We start from the raw sequence: 16,029 nt of genomic DNA, 5'->3' as shown, positions 1-16,029 counted from the left end.
TAACCCTCTTCGCTGTCCACTACACCTCCAATTTTGGTGTCATCTGCAAACTTAATAACTGTACCTCTTATGCTCGCATCCAAATCATTTATGTAAATGACAAAAAGTAGAGGGCCCAGGACCGATCCTTGTGGCACTCCATTGGTCACAGGCCTCCAGTCTGAAAAACAACCCTCCACCACCACCCTCTGTCTTCTACCTTTGAGCCAGTTCTGTATCCAAATGGCTAGCTCTCCCTGTATTCCATGAGATCTAACCTTGCTAACCAGTCTCCCATGGGGAACCTTGTCGAACGCCTTACTGAAGTCCATATAGATCACATCTACTGCTCTGCCCTCGTCAATCTTCTTTGTTACTTCATCAAAAAACTCAATCAAGTTTGTGAGACATGATTTCCTACACACAAAGCCATGTTGACTATCCTGAATCAGTCCTTGCCTTTCCAAATACATGTACATCCTGTCCCTCAGGATTCCCTCCAACAACTTGCCCACCACTGAGGTCAGGCTCACTGGTCTATAGTTCCCTGGCTTGTCTTTACCGCCCTTCTTAAACAGTGGCACCACGTTTGCCAACCTCCAGTCTTCCAGCACCTCACCTGTGACTATCGACAAATATCTCAGCAAGTGGCCCAGCAATCACTTCTCTCGCTTCCCACAGAGTTCTCGGGTACACCTGATCAGGTCCTGGGGATTTATCCACCTTTAACCGTTTCAAGATATCCAGCACTTCCTCCTCTGTAATCTGGACATTTTGCAAGATCTCACCATCTATTTCCCTACAGTCTATATCTTCCATATCCTTTTCCACAGTAAATACTGATGCAAAATATTCATTTAGTACCTCCCCCTTTTTCTGTGGCTCCACACAAAGGTCGCCTTGCTGATCTTTGAGGGGCCCTATTCTCTCCCGAGTTACCCTTTTGTCCTTAATTTTTTGTAAAACCCCTTTGGATTCTCCTTAATTCTATTTGCCAAAGCTATCTCATGTCCCCGTTTTGCCCTCCTGATTTGCCTCTTAAGTATACTCCTACTTTTCTTTTACTCTTCTAAGGATTCACTCGATCTCTCCTGACTATACCTGCCATATGCTTCCTTCTTTTTCTTAACCAAACCCTCAATTTCTTTAGTCATCCAGTATTCCCTATACCTACCAGCCTTCCCTTTCACCCTGACAGGAGGGTGACTATTTGGATTCTTGGAGGATTCTTGCTTTCTCATTTCTGAAGTCTTCCCATTTTCCAGCTGTCCCTTTACCTGTGAACATCAGCTTTCGAAAGCTCTTGCCTAATGCCATCAAAATTGGCCTTTCTCCAATTTAGAACTTCAACTTTTAGATCTGGTCTATCCTTTTCCATCACTATTTTAAAACGAATAGAATTATGGCCACTGGCCCCAAAGTGCTCCCCAACTGACACCTCAGTCACCGGCCCTGCCTTATTTCCCAAGATTGTGTCAAGTTTTGCACCTTCTCTAGTAGGTATATCCACATACTGAATCAGAAAATTATCTTGTACACACTTAACAAATTCCTCTCCATCTAAACCTTTCATACTATGGCAGTCCCAGTCGATGTTTGGAAAGTTAAAATCCCCTACCATAACCACCCTATTATTCTTACAGATAGCTGAGATCTCCTTACTAGTTTGTTTCTCAATTTCCCTCTGACTATTGGGGGGTCTATTATACAATCCCAATAAGGTGATCATCCCTTTCTTATTTCTCAGTTCCACCCAAATAACTTCCCTGGATGTATTTCCAGGAATATCCTCCCTCAGCACAGCTGTAATGCTTTCCCTTATCAAAAATACCACTCTCCCTCCTCTCTTGCCTCCCTTTCTATCCTTCCTGTAGCATTTGTATCCTGGAACATTAAGCTGCCAGTCTTGCCCATCCCTGAGCCATGTTTCCATAATTGCTTTGATGTCCCAGTCCCATGTTGCTAACCATGCCCTGAGTTCATCTGCCTTCCCTGTTAGGCCCCTTGCATTGAAATAAGTGCAGTTTAATTTATTAGTCCTGCCTTGTCCCTGCCTGCCCTGACTGTTTGACTCACTTCTGTTCTCAGCTGTACCCATCTCAGATCGATCTCTTTCCTCACTATCTCCCTGGGTCCCACCCCCCCCACTCCGCCCTCCCCCCACCCCCACCTTACTAGCTTAAATCCTCCCAAGCAGTTCTAGCAAATTTCCCTGCCAATGTATTAGTCCCCTTCCAATTTAGGTGCAATCCATCCTTCTTGTACAGGTCACTTCTACCCTAAAAGAGATTCCAATGATCCAAAAATGTGAATCCTTCTCCCATACACCAGCTCCTTAGCCATGCATTCATCTGCTCTAACCTCCTAATCCTGCCCTCACTAGCTCGTAGCACTGGGAGTAATCCAGATATTACTACCCTCGGGGACCTCCTTTTTAAATTTCTGCCTAACTCTCTATAATCTCCCCTCAGAATCTCAATCTTTTCCCTTCCAATGTCATTGGTTCCAATGTGGACAATGACCTCCTGCTGGCCCTCTCCCCCGTGAGAACATTCTGCACCCTCTCTGAGACATCCTTGATCCTAGCACCAGGGAAACAACACACCATTCTGCGGGTTCTCCCTAATCCGTCTTGCCAAGCCTTTCTCGTGCCCCCTCTGGCTCTCCTCAGTCCACATCTGAGCTCCTTTCTAGCAAGCCTATAATCCTCTGAAGCTGTGCAGATCCTTGCTTCCTCCACCTTACATAAGCTGCCTTCTTCCTTTTGATGAGAAGTTCCTCTGTTCTCATCATCCAAGGTTCCTTAATCTTACCCCTTCTTACCTGTCTCAGACGAACTAATTTGTGCATGGATAGGCTAAATAGATAAGGTCTTTTCCCTGGGGTTGGGAAGTCCAAAATTGGACAGCATACGTTTAAGGTGAGAGGGGAAAGACATAAAAGGGTATAAAAGGACTTAAAGAGCAACCTTTTGACGCAGAGGGTGGTACGTGCATGGAATGAGCTGCCGGAGGGAGTGGTGGAGGCTGGTACAATGCCAACATTTAAAAGGTGGATGAATATGATGGCTTTAGAGGGATATGGATTGAGAGTGTGATGCTGGAAAAGCGCAACAGGTCAGGCAGTATCCGAGGAGCAGGAAAATCGATGTTTCAAACAGGACCCTTCATCAGGAATGAGGGATGCTGTGCTTTTCCAGCAGCACAATCTCGACTCTGATCTCCAGCATCTGCAGTTCTCCTTTTCTCCTTTACAGAGAAATGGGCCGAACGCCGGTAAATGGAACTAGATTTATATAGGATATCTGGTCGGCATGGATGAGTTCGACCAAAGGATCTGTTTACGTGCTGGAGAGTTCTATGAGTCTATGAGGTTAAATGCCAGAGGTCTGGAGAGTGGCTAATGTACATTTAATTTAGAAAGGCTGTCGGGAAAAGTCTGGGATTTATGGACTTCTTGACTCTATTAAATGAACGTGAATCTTAACTGATTTAGAAGATTAGTGTCTTTGAAGTTAACCCTTCGGCATTCTAATCCCAGCTGGAACTTCATGTGGATTGAATGCATGGCTGAGGAGCTGGTGTATGGGAGAAGGATTCACATTTTTGGATCATTGGAATCTCTTTTGGGATAGAAGTGACCTGTACAAGAAGGATGGATTGCACCGAAATTGGAAGGGGACTAATATACTGGCAGGGAAATTTGCTAGAGCTGCTCGGGAGGATTTAAACTAGTGAGGTGGGGGGGTGGGACCCAGGGAGATCATGAGGAAAGAGATCAATCTGAGATGGGTACAGTTGAAAACAGAAGTGAGTCAAACAGTCAGGGCAGGCAGGGACAAGGTAGGACTAATAAATTAAACTGCATTTATTTCAATGCAAGGGGCTCAACAGGGAAGGCAGATGAACTCAGGGCATGGTTAGCAACATGGGACTGGGATATCATAGCAATTACAGAAACATGGCTCAGGGATGGGCAGGACTGGCAGCTGAATGTTCCAGGATACAAATGCTACAGGAAGGATAGAAAGGGAGGCAAAAGAGGAGGGGGAGTGGCATTTTTGATAATGGATAACATTACAGCTGTGCTGAGGGACGATATTCCTGGAAATACATCCAGGGAAGTTATTTGGGTGGAACTGAGAAATAAGAAAGGGATGATCATCTTATTGGGATTGTATTATAGACCCCCCAATAGACAGAGGGAAAATTGAGAAACAAACTTGTAAGGAGATCACAGCTATCTGTAAGAATAATAGGGAGGTATGGTAGGGGATTTTAACTTTCCAAACATCAACAGGGACTGCCATAGTGTTAAAGGTTTAGATGGAGAGGAATTTCTTAAGTGCGTACAAGACAATTTTCTGATTCAGTATGTGGATGTGCCCACTAGGGAAGGTGCAAAACTTGATCTACTCTTGGGAAATAAGGCAGGGCAGGTGACTGAGGTGTCAGTGGGGGAGTACTTTGGGGCCAGTGACCATAATTCTATTCGTTTTAAAATAGTGATGGAAAAGGATAGACCAGATCTAAAAGTTGAAGTTCTAAATTGGAGAAAGGCCAATTTTGACAGTATTAGGCAAGAACTTTCAAAAGCTGATTGGGGGCAGATGTTCGCAGGTAAAGGGACAGCTGGAAAATGGGAAGCCTTCAGAAATGTGATAACAAGAATCCTGAGAAAGTATATTCCTGTCAGGGTGAAAGGGAAGGCTGGTAACTATAAGGAATGCTGGATGGCTAAAGAAATTGAAGGTTTGGTTAAGAAAAAGGAAACATATGTCAGGTACAGACAGGATAGATCGAGTGAATCCTTAGAAGAGTATAAAGAAAGTAGGAGTATACTTAAGAGGGAAATCAGGAGGGCAAAATGAGGACATGAGATAGCTTTGGAAATAGAATTAAGGAGAATCCAAAGGGGTTTTACAAATATATTAAGGACAAAAGGGTAACTCGGGAGAGAATAGGGCCCCTCAAAGGTCATATACTGGATTAGTGGTGCTGGAAGAGCACAGCAGTTCAGGCAGCACCCAACGAGCAGCGAAATCAACGTTTCGGGCAAAAGCCCTTCATCAGGAATAAAGGCAGTGAGCTTGAAGCAGATCAGCAAGGCGGCCTTTGTATGGAGCCACAGAAAATGGGGGAGGTACTAAATGAATATTTTGCACCAGTATTTACTGTGGAAAAGGATATGGAAGATATAGACTGTGGGGAAATAGATGGTGAGATCTTGCAAAATGTCCAGATTATGGAGGAGGAAGTGCTGGATGTCTTGAAACGGTTAAATGTGGATAAATCCCCAGGACCTGATCAGGTGTCCCCGAGAACTCTGTGGGAAGCTAGAGAAGTGAATGCTGGGCCTCTTGCTGAGATATTTGTATCATCGATAGTCACAGGTGAGGTACCGGAAGACTGGAGGTTGGCAAATGTGGTGCCACTGTTTAAGAAGGGTGGTATGGACAAACTAGGGAACTATAGACCAGTCAGCCTGACCTTGGTGGTGGGCAAATTGTTGGAGGGAATCCTGAGGGACAGGATGTACATGTATTTGGAAAGGCAAGGACTGGTTCGGGATAGTCAACATGGCTTTGTGTGTGGGAAATCATGTCTCACAAACTTGATTGAGTTTTTTGATGAAGTAACAAAGAAGATTGACGAGGGCAGAGCAGTAGATGTGATCTATATGGACTTCAGTAAGGTGTTTGACAAGGCTCCCCATGGAAGATTGAATAGCAAGGTAAGATCTCATGGAATACAGGGAGAGCTAGCCATTTGGATACAGAACTGGCTCAAAGGTAGAAGACAGGTTGGTGGTGGAGGGTTGTTTTTCAGACTGGAGGCCTGTGACCAGTGGAGAGCCATAAGGATCGGTGCTGGGCTCTCTACTTTTTGTCATTTCCATTAATGATTTGGATGCAAGCATAAAAGGTACAGTTATTAAGTTTGCAGATGACAAAATTGGAGGTGTAGTGGACAGCGAAGAGGGTTACCTAAGATTCCAACAGGATCTTGACCAGATGGGTCAAGGGCTGAGAAGGGGCAAGATGGAGTTTGATTCAGATAAATGCGAGGTGCTGCATTTTGGGAAAGCAAATGTTAGCAGGACTTATACACTTAATGGTAAGCTCCTAGTGAGTGTTGCTGAACAAAGAGACCTTGGTGGTGCAAGTTCATAGCTCCTTGAAAGTGGAGTCGCAGGTAGATAGGATAGTGAAGAGTACAGGAGTTGGGAGGTCATGTTGTGGCTGTACAGGATATTAATTAGGCCACTGTTGGAATATTCCATGCAATTCTGGTCTTCTTCCTATCGGAAAGATGTTGTGAAACTTGAAAGTGTTCAGAAAAGATTTACAAGGATGTTGCCTGGGTTGGAGGATCTGAGCTACAGGGAGAGGCTGAACAGGCTGGGGCTGTTTTCCCTGGAGTGTCGGAGGCTGAGGGATGACCTTATAGAGGTTTACAAAATTATGAGGGGCATGGATAGGATAAATAGGCAAAGTCTTATTCCTGGGAATGGCTTGTCCAGAACTAGAGGGAATAGGTTTAGGGTGAGGCGGGAAAGATATAAAAGAGACCTAAGGGGCAACTTTTTCACACCAAAGGTGGTACATGTATGGAATGAGCTGCAAGAGGATGTGGTGGAGGCTGGTACAATTGCAACATTTAAGAGGCATTTGGATGGGTATATGTACAGGAAGGGTTTGGAGGGATATGGGCCGGGTGCTGGCAGGTGGGACTAGATTGGATTGGGATATCTGGTCAGCATGGACAGGTTGGACCGAAGGGTCTGTTTCCATGCTGTACTTCTGTATGACTCTATGACTCTACTTACAGGCTGAATCATGTTATATTCAAATTTCCCCCAAATCTCCTCCTTTCAGCCCACAGCAAAATTTTTAGTTAGGTTCTCAAAACCTCAAGCTTGTGAGATACAATTCCCATTGTTGATGCCAGCTCCAGTCCCGCAGGAACCCAGCTCTTCCTCCCTCCACTTGATTTGTCTCGTCCTTTCCCACTTATAGGAGAAAGTGAGGGCTGCAGATGCTGGAGATCAGAGCTGAAAATGTGTTGCTGGAAAAGCGCAGCAGGTCAGGCAGCATCCAAGAAGCAGGAGAATCGACGTTTCGGGCATGAGCCCTTCCGAAACGTCGATTCTCCTGCTCCTTGGATGCTGCCTGACCTGCTGTGCTTTTCCAGCAACACATTTTCAGCCCTTTCCACTTACACCCATCATTCCTCTGGTACTTTATGTCATGGAATAGAACATACCAAAGTACAGCACAGAACAGGCCCTTCGGCCCATGATGTTGTGCTGAGGATTAATCCTAATCTGTAATAAAATAACCTAACCTATGTTCCCCTCAATTCACTGCTATCCATGTGCATGTCCAGCAGTCACTTAAATGTCCCTAATGACTCTGCTTCCACAATCACCTCTAGCAACGCGTTCCTTGCCTTCACAACTCTCTGCATCTCCTCTATACTTTCCTCCTAATATCTTAAAACTATGAAACTATGACCCCTCATGCCAGTCAGTCCTGCCCTGGGGGAAAGTCTTTGGCTCTTAACTCAATCCATACCTCCCATTACCTTGTATACCTTAATCAGGTCACCTCTCTTCCTCCCTCTCCCCAGAGAGAAAAGTCCGAGCTTCGTCAATGTTCTTGTAAGACAAGCCTTCCAGTGTAGTCAGCAACCTGGTAAACCTTCCTTGCACCCTCTCCAAAGCCTCCATATCTTTCCTATAATAGGGTGACCGGAACTGAACACAATATTCCAAGTGTGGTCTCACCAGGATTTTGTAGAGCTGCAGCAAAACCTCGCGGCTCTTAAACCTGATCCCCCTGTTAATGAAAGCCAAAACACCATATGCTTTCTTAACAACCCAATCCACTTGGGTGGCAACTTTGAGGGATATATGCACCTGAACACCAAGACCCCCCTGTTCCTCCACAGTGCCAAGAATTCAGCACTCAAGTTCGACCTTCCAAAATGCATCATTTTGGGGGGATTCAAGATGACGGCGACCCAGTAGGTCTGAGTCTGCTGAGCTCTGCCCAGGACCCAGGCAAAGTGGGGTATCTACCCTCCCCTCACTTTTTAAACTACTAAAAATAGCTTTTTCCCAATAGCTACAGTCATTCTGCATCAAACTTTAGCAGTTTGGTACATTTTAAAATGACCAAAGGTAAAGGACCACAAAGTTCACAGCAGGCAGGGACCTGGCAATGCTGTGCTTCAGTCATGGTGGGTCTGTGTGTAACTTCGGATCACCCGAAAAAGCAAAAGAATTTTTGGATGCTCTCAAATAGACTGATGGACTTGAACTACATGGACAATGATTTTATTTGACCCCCTTTTTTTCCCTCCCCCCTTACCTCTTTCTCTTTTCTATCCTTCCTTGGGGGTGGGGTTCTTTCTTTTAACTCTTACGTATAACTCACTTGGTTTTTCCGGCTGTTGGGGGATATTTCTGAGTTTTCTTTTCTTTAATATTTGCTGGGATTGTAATTTTATTTTTTTATTTTATAGTCCTGTTTTGTAAAGAGTGCCTCGGTAATAATATCGAAGGGACAGGTTGGTTGCCCACTTCTAATTTTTGTATTCTAAGACATTGGCATTTGTTTACATTACATTACGATGTCTTGGCCGAGGGCATGGCTCTAGCTGGGAGGTGTTATGGTGGGATTATTGGAAGGTAGGAGTGCCCCCTGTGGACAAGGGGGAAAGTCTCCTCTTGATTATGTCTTACTTTTTTTTAGGAATAGTTCTTAGTTGTTTTAAAGGTTGTATTTTTAAGTTTATGTGAATTGTTTATGGTCTCTACTCAATGCTTTTTGATTGGGGTTCTTCCTCCTGGGGGTTCTCGGACTTACTTGAACGATCATGGCTAGTCATTCCTTTAAACGGTGCACCTGGAATGTCAAAGGGGAGCCACTGGCCAATTAAAAGGAAAAAGATATTATCAAGTCTTAAAAAAGAGAACGTTGATGTAGCCCTTTTACAGGAGACACATCTACTTGATCAGGAGTATTCGAAGCTGCAGCAGGAGGATTTGATCAGGTGTTCTTTTCATCTTTTAGCTCAACAAAGTAGCAGAGTGGCCATTCTTATCCGGAAACATTTTCCCTTCCAAATGCTAAGCCAAATAAAAGATAAGTCTGAACGGTATATATTACTTAAAGCCCTAACATATGGATGTTGAATGTATATCGCCCCCGGCACATCCTTTTAAATTTGTAACAGTCGCGCTCTCCAAGTTGATGGCTCTCAGGGTGCCTCACATAACTATAGGGGGAGATTGTCATTGTATTATCGACCCCGAGGTGGACAGGATATGTAGGAGCTCTGCGGGTATATCTCTGAGATCTAGGCAGTTGGCTGATCTGAATAGGGAGTTGGGACTGGTAGATGTGTGGAGGTGTTTTCACCCTGAGGGCAGAGATTTTACTTTCAATTCTAACCCACACAAGTGCCATACCAGAATCGATATGTTTTTTGTCCCCTCGACCTTTCAGAATTCAATATTGTCTTGTAAAATAGGAAATACAACTATTTCCGACCACGCAGCAGTGTATATGGAGGTCAGGACTAGTGGTGATAAGATGGGTTCCCGACACTGGCACATGGACCTTTTCCTATTGAAGGATGGTAAGCTCATAGAATATTTCTCGCAGGAATTTACAATTTTCTGGGGTATCAATTCAGGTGTCGCCAGTAACCCATCGGTGATGTGGGAGACTGCTAAGACATATGCACATGGCTTGGTTATCTCATATTCTGCGACCCGGAAAAGACAAAAGGGAGAAATACAGTGACTGCTTGAGGCTCGCCTGAAGGCAGCTGAGTCAGCGTATGCTGATCGGCCGTCCACAACTACATTACAGTGGATTACAGCCCTCAGGGCTACTTTGAATACTGCACTTAGTCAAACAGCAAAGAGGGAGATTCTATTTGTGAAGCAGAGATTATTTGAGGACAGCGATACCTTGCTAGAAAGAAAAAGGCTCCCCAATCCTTTACGTTTATTAGAGAGAGTGCTGGTACCCTGACTTGTGATCCTAAAAACATCAATGCAGCCTTTAGAAAGTTCTACTTCGAGTTACATAAGTCGGACAGCTCTGAGGATAGAGTGAGGAAGATGGAGTCTTTTTTTAAAAATCTGGCCCTTTCGGGCTTAACCTTGGAGTAGGTGTCACTTTTGAATGCTGCCCCGAGAACCCTGGAAGTCCAGGAGGTGGTGAGGCAGCTCCAGAGCGGTAAACCACCCGGGCCAAACGGATTTCAGGCTGAGTTTTATAAAGAATTCACAGACGAATCGGCTGGACCACTTACAGATATGTTTAATTATTCATATAGTCAGGGTAGCCTCCCGCCCTCCCTGAGAGAAGCAAATATCTCTCTCATTCTTAAGGAAAAGATCCAGACGACTGTACTTTGTACAGAGCTATGTTGTAGATCTACTAATAATATTAGAAGAGTGTTAAACATGGTATAAGTCTGCCACAGGGAACGATACTGGGATTAGTCGTCTCCCGAGATGCAGAGAAGGCATTTGATCAGGTAGAATGGCCATATCTATTTTATACTATGGAACGGTCTTTGCCAAGTGGGTCGCAGTATTATAAAACGACCCTAGAGCAGCAGTGATTACCAACGGCGTAACATCAGATAGCTTTAGTGTTGGCAGAGGTTGTCATCAAGGGTGCCCTATCTCACCACTACTATTTACACTAGTGATTGAACCACTGGTGGAAGCTATCCAAACTAACCCTAATATAACAGCCCCGGAGGGAGGATCGGGTTTAGCATAAAATCACTCTTTACGCAGACGACATCCTTGTTTTCTTAAATGACCCATCGATATCTGTGCCCCACTTAATTCAAGTGGTTAACTTGTTTGGTATGTTTTCGGGTTACAAAATTAACTTTATGAAATCAGAGGCCATACTGCTAAGAGGTCTTACCAGCACATCCAATTTTCCAGATGGATCCCGCTTCCCTTTTCAGTGGTCACTGAGAGGTTTTCTCTATTTAGGTATTTTTATTACCCCTGTATTTGGTCAGCTTTACAAAGCTAATTATATGCATTAATTAGAGAAAATAAGGCAGGACCTCCAACGCCTGGGAAGATCTCCCGATATCCTGACGAGGAAGAAGAGGTTTGGTCAAGATGAATATTCTACCTCACCTACATAGCTCATGAGAATGCTTCCTCTGATGTTGCTGAGACAGGCGCTGCGTAAGCTTTATGGTTGGCTCGGCTCCTTTATTTGGAACCATAGACAGCCTCTTATTAAATTAGATAAGTTGCACCTCCCACAAGTAAGGGGAGGTCTAGATTTTCCAGATTTCAGAAGGTACCAACTGGGTTCTCTGTTATCATATGTTGCTGATTGGGTCTCTTGTGACATACAATCAATTTGGTTGGATATTGAGGTTTCCCAAGCAAAATGCCCCCTCATCAATCTATTATTTATGGATAAGATGAGAGTTATTACAGATCATTATAAAACCCAAATGTATTAAATACAATCAAAGCTTGGAGGATGATGCGATAGAATGAGTGTAATTTACAAAAAAAACCTCCCCTTCTACTCCTATAGTGGGAATGTTGGGATTTCAGCCAGGCTTGACTGACGCTGGATTTAAAATTTGTGAGACCAGAGGTATCTACTGTTGGGAGATCTGTTCGATGGGGAGGTCATATTGTCCTTCGAACAGTTGCGCCAGAATTTCGGGTTGCCTAGCAAGGGCCTTTTTCGATATTTTCAAGTACGAGACTTCATACAGAAAATGACCACATTGATGACTAATCGGAACAAATCAGATATGGAAAGGAGAGTCCTTCGGCCGTTGGGTGCACCCTCAGTCAGCACTCTCTACCACTCGCTAGGTAATAAGGTATCGAAGGACATGGAACTGTTATATAAAACCTGGAATCAAGAACTAGGGATGGAAATCTCCTTAGAGACATGGGAGGATAGCTGGGAAAATGCCAGGAAGGTCTCTACCTGTAATAGAACATAGAACATAGAACATAGAAAAATACAGCGCAGTACAGGCCCTTCGGCCCTCGATGTTGCGCCGACCGAAGCCTACCTAACCTACACTAGCCCAATAACCTCCATATGCCTATCCAATGCCCGCTTGAATGCCCATAAAGAGGGAGAGTCCACCACTGCTACTGGCAGGGCATTCCATGAACTCACAACCCGCTGAGTAAAGAATCTACCCCTAACATCTGTCCTATACCAACCTCCCCTTAATTTAAAGCTGTGTCCCCTAGTAACAGCTGACTCCATACGTGGAAAAAGGTTCTCACTGTCAACCCTATCTAAACCCCTAATCATCTTGTACACCTCTATCAAGTCACCCCGAAACCTTCTTTTCTCCAATGAGAAAAGTCCCAAGTGCCTCAGCCTTTCCTCATACGATCTTCCTGCCATGCCAGGCAACATCCTGGTAAACCTCCTCTCCACTCGTTCCAATGCCTCCACATCCTTCCTATAGTATGGTGACCAAAACTGCACACAATACTCCAGATAAGGCCGCATCAGAGTCTTATACAACTGCAACATGACCTCAGGACTCCGGAACTCAATTCCTCTACCAATAAAGCCCAGTACACCATATGCCTTCTTCACAGCACTATTTACCTGGGTGGCAACTTTCAAAGATCTGTGTACATGGACACCAAGATCATTCTGCTCATCCACACTACCAAGTAGTCTACCATTAGCCCAGTAATCCATCTTCTTGTTACTCCTACCAAAGTGAATGACTTCACACTTAGCTACATTGAATTCCATTTGCCACCTTACTGCCCAGCTCTGCAACTTATCTATATCCCGCTGTAACCTGCCACATCCTTCTTCGCTGTCCACCACTCCCCCGGCTTTCGTGTCATCCGCAAACTTGCTCACCCAGCCTTCAAGCCCCTCCTCCAGGTCATTTATAAAAATGACGAACAGCAATGGTCCCAAAACAGATCCTTGTGGAACACCGCTAGTAACTGCGCTCCAAGATGAACCTATACCATCAACTACTACCCTCTGTCTCCTTCCAGCCAGCCAATTCCTAATCCAAACCTCTAATGCACCCTCAATGCCATACCCCCGTAGTTTTTGCATTAGCCTGCCATGGGGTACCTTATCAAACGCCTTGCTAAAATCCATGTACACCACATCTACTGCTTTACCCTCGTCCACTTCCTTGGTCACCTTCTCAAAGAATTCAATAAGGTTTGTGAGGCACGACCTGCCCTTCACAAAACCATGCTGACTATCCTTGATCACATTATTCCTGTCCAGATGTTCATAAATCCTATCCCTTACAATTCTCTCTAAGACATTGCCCACAACAGAAGTGAGACTCACTGGCCTATAGTTACTTGGGCTATCCCTGCTCCCCTTCTTGAACAAGGGGACCACATTCGCTATCCTCCAGTCTTCTGGCACTATTCCCGTAGACAACGACGACATAAAAATCAAGGCCAATGGCTCCGCTATCTCCTCCCTAGCTTCCCATAGGATCCTAGGATAAATGCCATCAGGCCCAGGGGACTTATCGATGTTCATCCTTTCCAGTATTCCCCAGCCCCCTTCCCTCTGTACCTCAAGACCATTCATTCTAATCACTTGTGACTCAATATTCACATCAGCAACAGTGTCCTGAGTGAACTCAGGCTATTCAACTGAAGATACCTCATAGGGCTCATATGGCACCACAGCAGCTTGCAAAGTTCAAGGAAGGAGCATCCCCAAAGTGCCCTAAATGTGAAACAGAATTTGGGACTCTCACTCATTGTTTGTGGACATGCCATAAGATTCGTAGATATTGGGATAGCGTAGCAAATGCCTTGCCAAAGATTTTGGGAATGGAGATTGGCCTGGACACAGTGTCTCTCTTTTTGAGCTTTCCAAATTTTCCTTCTCCAGATGCATACGGGAAGAAACTATTAATATTCTTTCCTTTTGTGTGAGGAAAAATATTTTAGTAAGTTGGATATTGGAAAGTCCCGCAGGACTTTCAAATTGGCAGAGGGCAGTTATGGATTATACTCCCCTGGACTTCCTTGTAAGTATGGTGCATCAAACAAACAGAATTAGGACATGGCAGTCCTTTTTGAACTAAACCGATGCAGATGTATCAGCCATACTGTTTAGGGCCTTTTAGCCGTGAGGATGATGTTCGTTGGTTCAAGGGCCCCTGGGAGGAAGAATCCCGAATAAATACGGGTTTTGTTATGACTTGATATAATTTTATTTTGAATGCATATCTATTTATTTTTTACCTTCCTTTTTTTTCTTTTAGTGTTGTTAGTAATGTACGATACTGTGGTTTTTTTTTATATAGAGAGTCTTCTTTTTTATATCTTATTTTGAGTTTTGGTAGTTTGTCGAGTAGATTAGTAATTAGTTATTTTAAATTTTACATTGGTGCTGTTATTATACTGTAAAGTGGATACACTACTTTGTATTAATTTTGTAATTTTGTAAAGTAATTCAAAAATCTTTTTCTTTTCAGTCAATATATTTACAAAAAAAACATCACTTTGCATTTATCCAGGTTGAACTCCATCTGCCATTTCTCAGCCCAGCTCTGCGTCCTGTCTGTGTCGCGCTGTAGCCTGCAATAGCTCTTGACACAATCATCAGCATCTCCAACCTTTGTGTCATCTGCAAATTTACCAGCCCACTCCTCAACCACCTCAGCAAAGTCATTTACAAAATCTACAAAGAGCAAAGGCCCAAGAACAGAGTCCTGCGGGACACCACTCGCCACTGACCTCCAGGCAGAATACTTTTCATCTACAACCACTCTCTGCCTTGTGTCAGCAACCAATTCTGAATCCAGATAGCCAAATCTCCCTGTATCCCATACCTCCTGACTTTATGAATGAGCCTACCATGGGGAACCTTGTCAAATGCCTTGCTGAAGTCCAAGTACGCCACATCCATTGCTCGACCTTCGTCGACCTGTCTTGTCACCTCCTCAAAGAACTTAGGAAGATTTGTGAGGCATGACCTCACAAAGCCATGCTGACTGCCTTTAATCACGCTATGCTTTTCCAAATTCTCATAAATCCTATCCCTCAGAATTCTTTCCAAAATCTTGCTGACCACAGACCAGAGACTGACTGGTCTGTAATTGCCAAGGATTTCCCTATTCCCCTTCTTGAAAAGAGAACAATATTCACCTCCCTCCAATCCTCCAGTAAAACTCCCCTGGAGACTGAGGAAGCAAAGATCTTTACCAATGGCTCAGCAACTTCCTTTCTCCCTTCCCGGAGCAGCCTAGGATAAATCTGGTGTGAGAGATAAACCTGGTCTGACCCTAGAGACTTATCAATCTTAATGCTTGCCAAAATTTCCAGCACATCAACTTCATCAATCTTGATCTATTCAAGCCTGTTTCCCAGCTCCTCAAAGTTCTCATTCACAACAAGGTCCCTTTACTTAGTGAAAACCGAAGCAAAAAACTCACTTAGGGCTTCCCCTCTCTGCTCAGACTCCAAGCACAAGTTGGCGAAACTGAGGACTGCAGATGCTGGAGATCACAGTCAAGATTAGATCCTGCTCATCGGATGCTGCCTGACCTGCTGTGCTTTTCCAGCACCACTCTAATCCATGCATAAGTTCCTTATACTATCCCTGATCGGCCCTACCTTCTGCCTGACCATTCTCGTATTCCTCATTTATGAGTAAAATGCCTTCAGGTTCTTCCTAATCCTTCCCACTAAGCCTTTTTCGTGACCCCTCCTGGCTCTCCTCAGTCTATATCTGAGCTCCTTTCTAGCAAGTCAGCAATCCTCTAAAGCTGTGCTAAACCCTTGCTTCGTCCGCCTTCTTCCTTTTGATGAGAAGCTTCATTGTTCTTGTTATCCAAGGCACCTTAACCTTACCCCTTCTTGCCTGTCAAAGAGGAACAAACTAGTGTATCACTTGCAACAACTGCTCCTTAAATAGTCTCCACAAGTCTGTTGTACCCTTTCTGCGGAACAATTGCTCCCAATCTGTACTTCCCAACTCCTGTCTGATAGCGTCATAAT

Source organism: Chiloscyllium punctatum, chromosome 3, assembly GCF_047496795.1.
Source record: "Chiloscyllium punctatum isolate Juve2018m chromosome 3, sChiPun1.3, whole genome shotgun sequence".
NCBI lineage: Eukaryota > Metazoa > Chordata > Chondrichthyes > Orectolobiformes > Hemiscylliidae > Chiloscyllium > Chiloscyllium punctatum.
Note: the sequence above shows the minus strand (reverse complement) of the source record.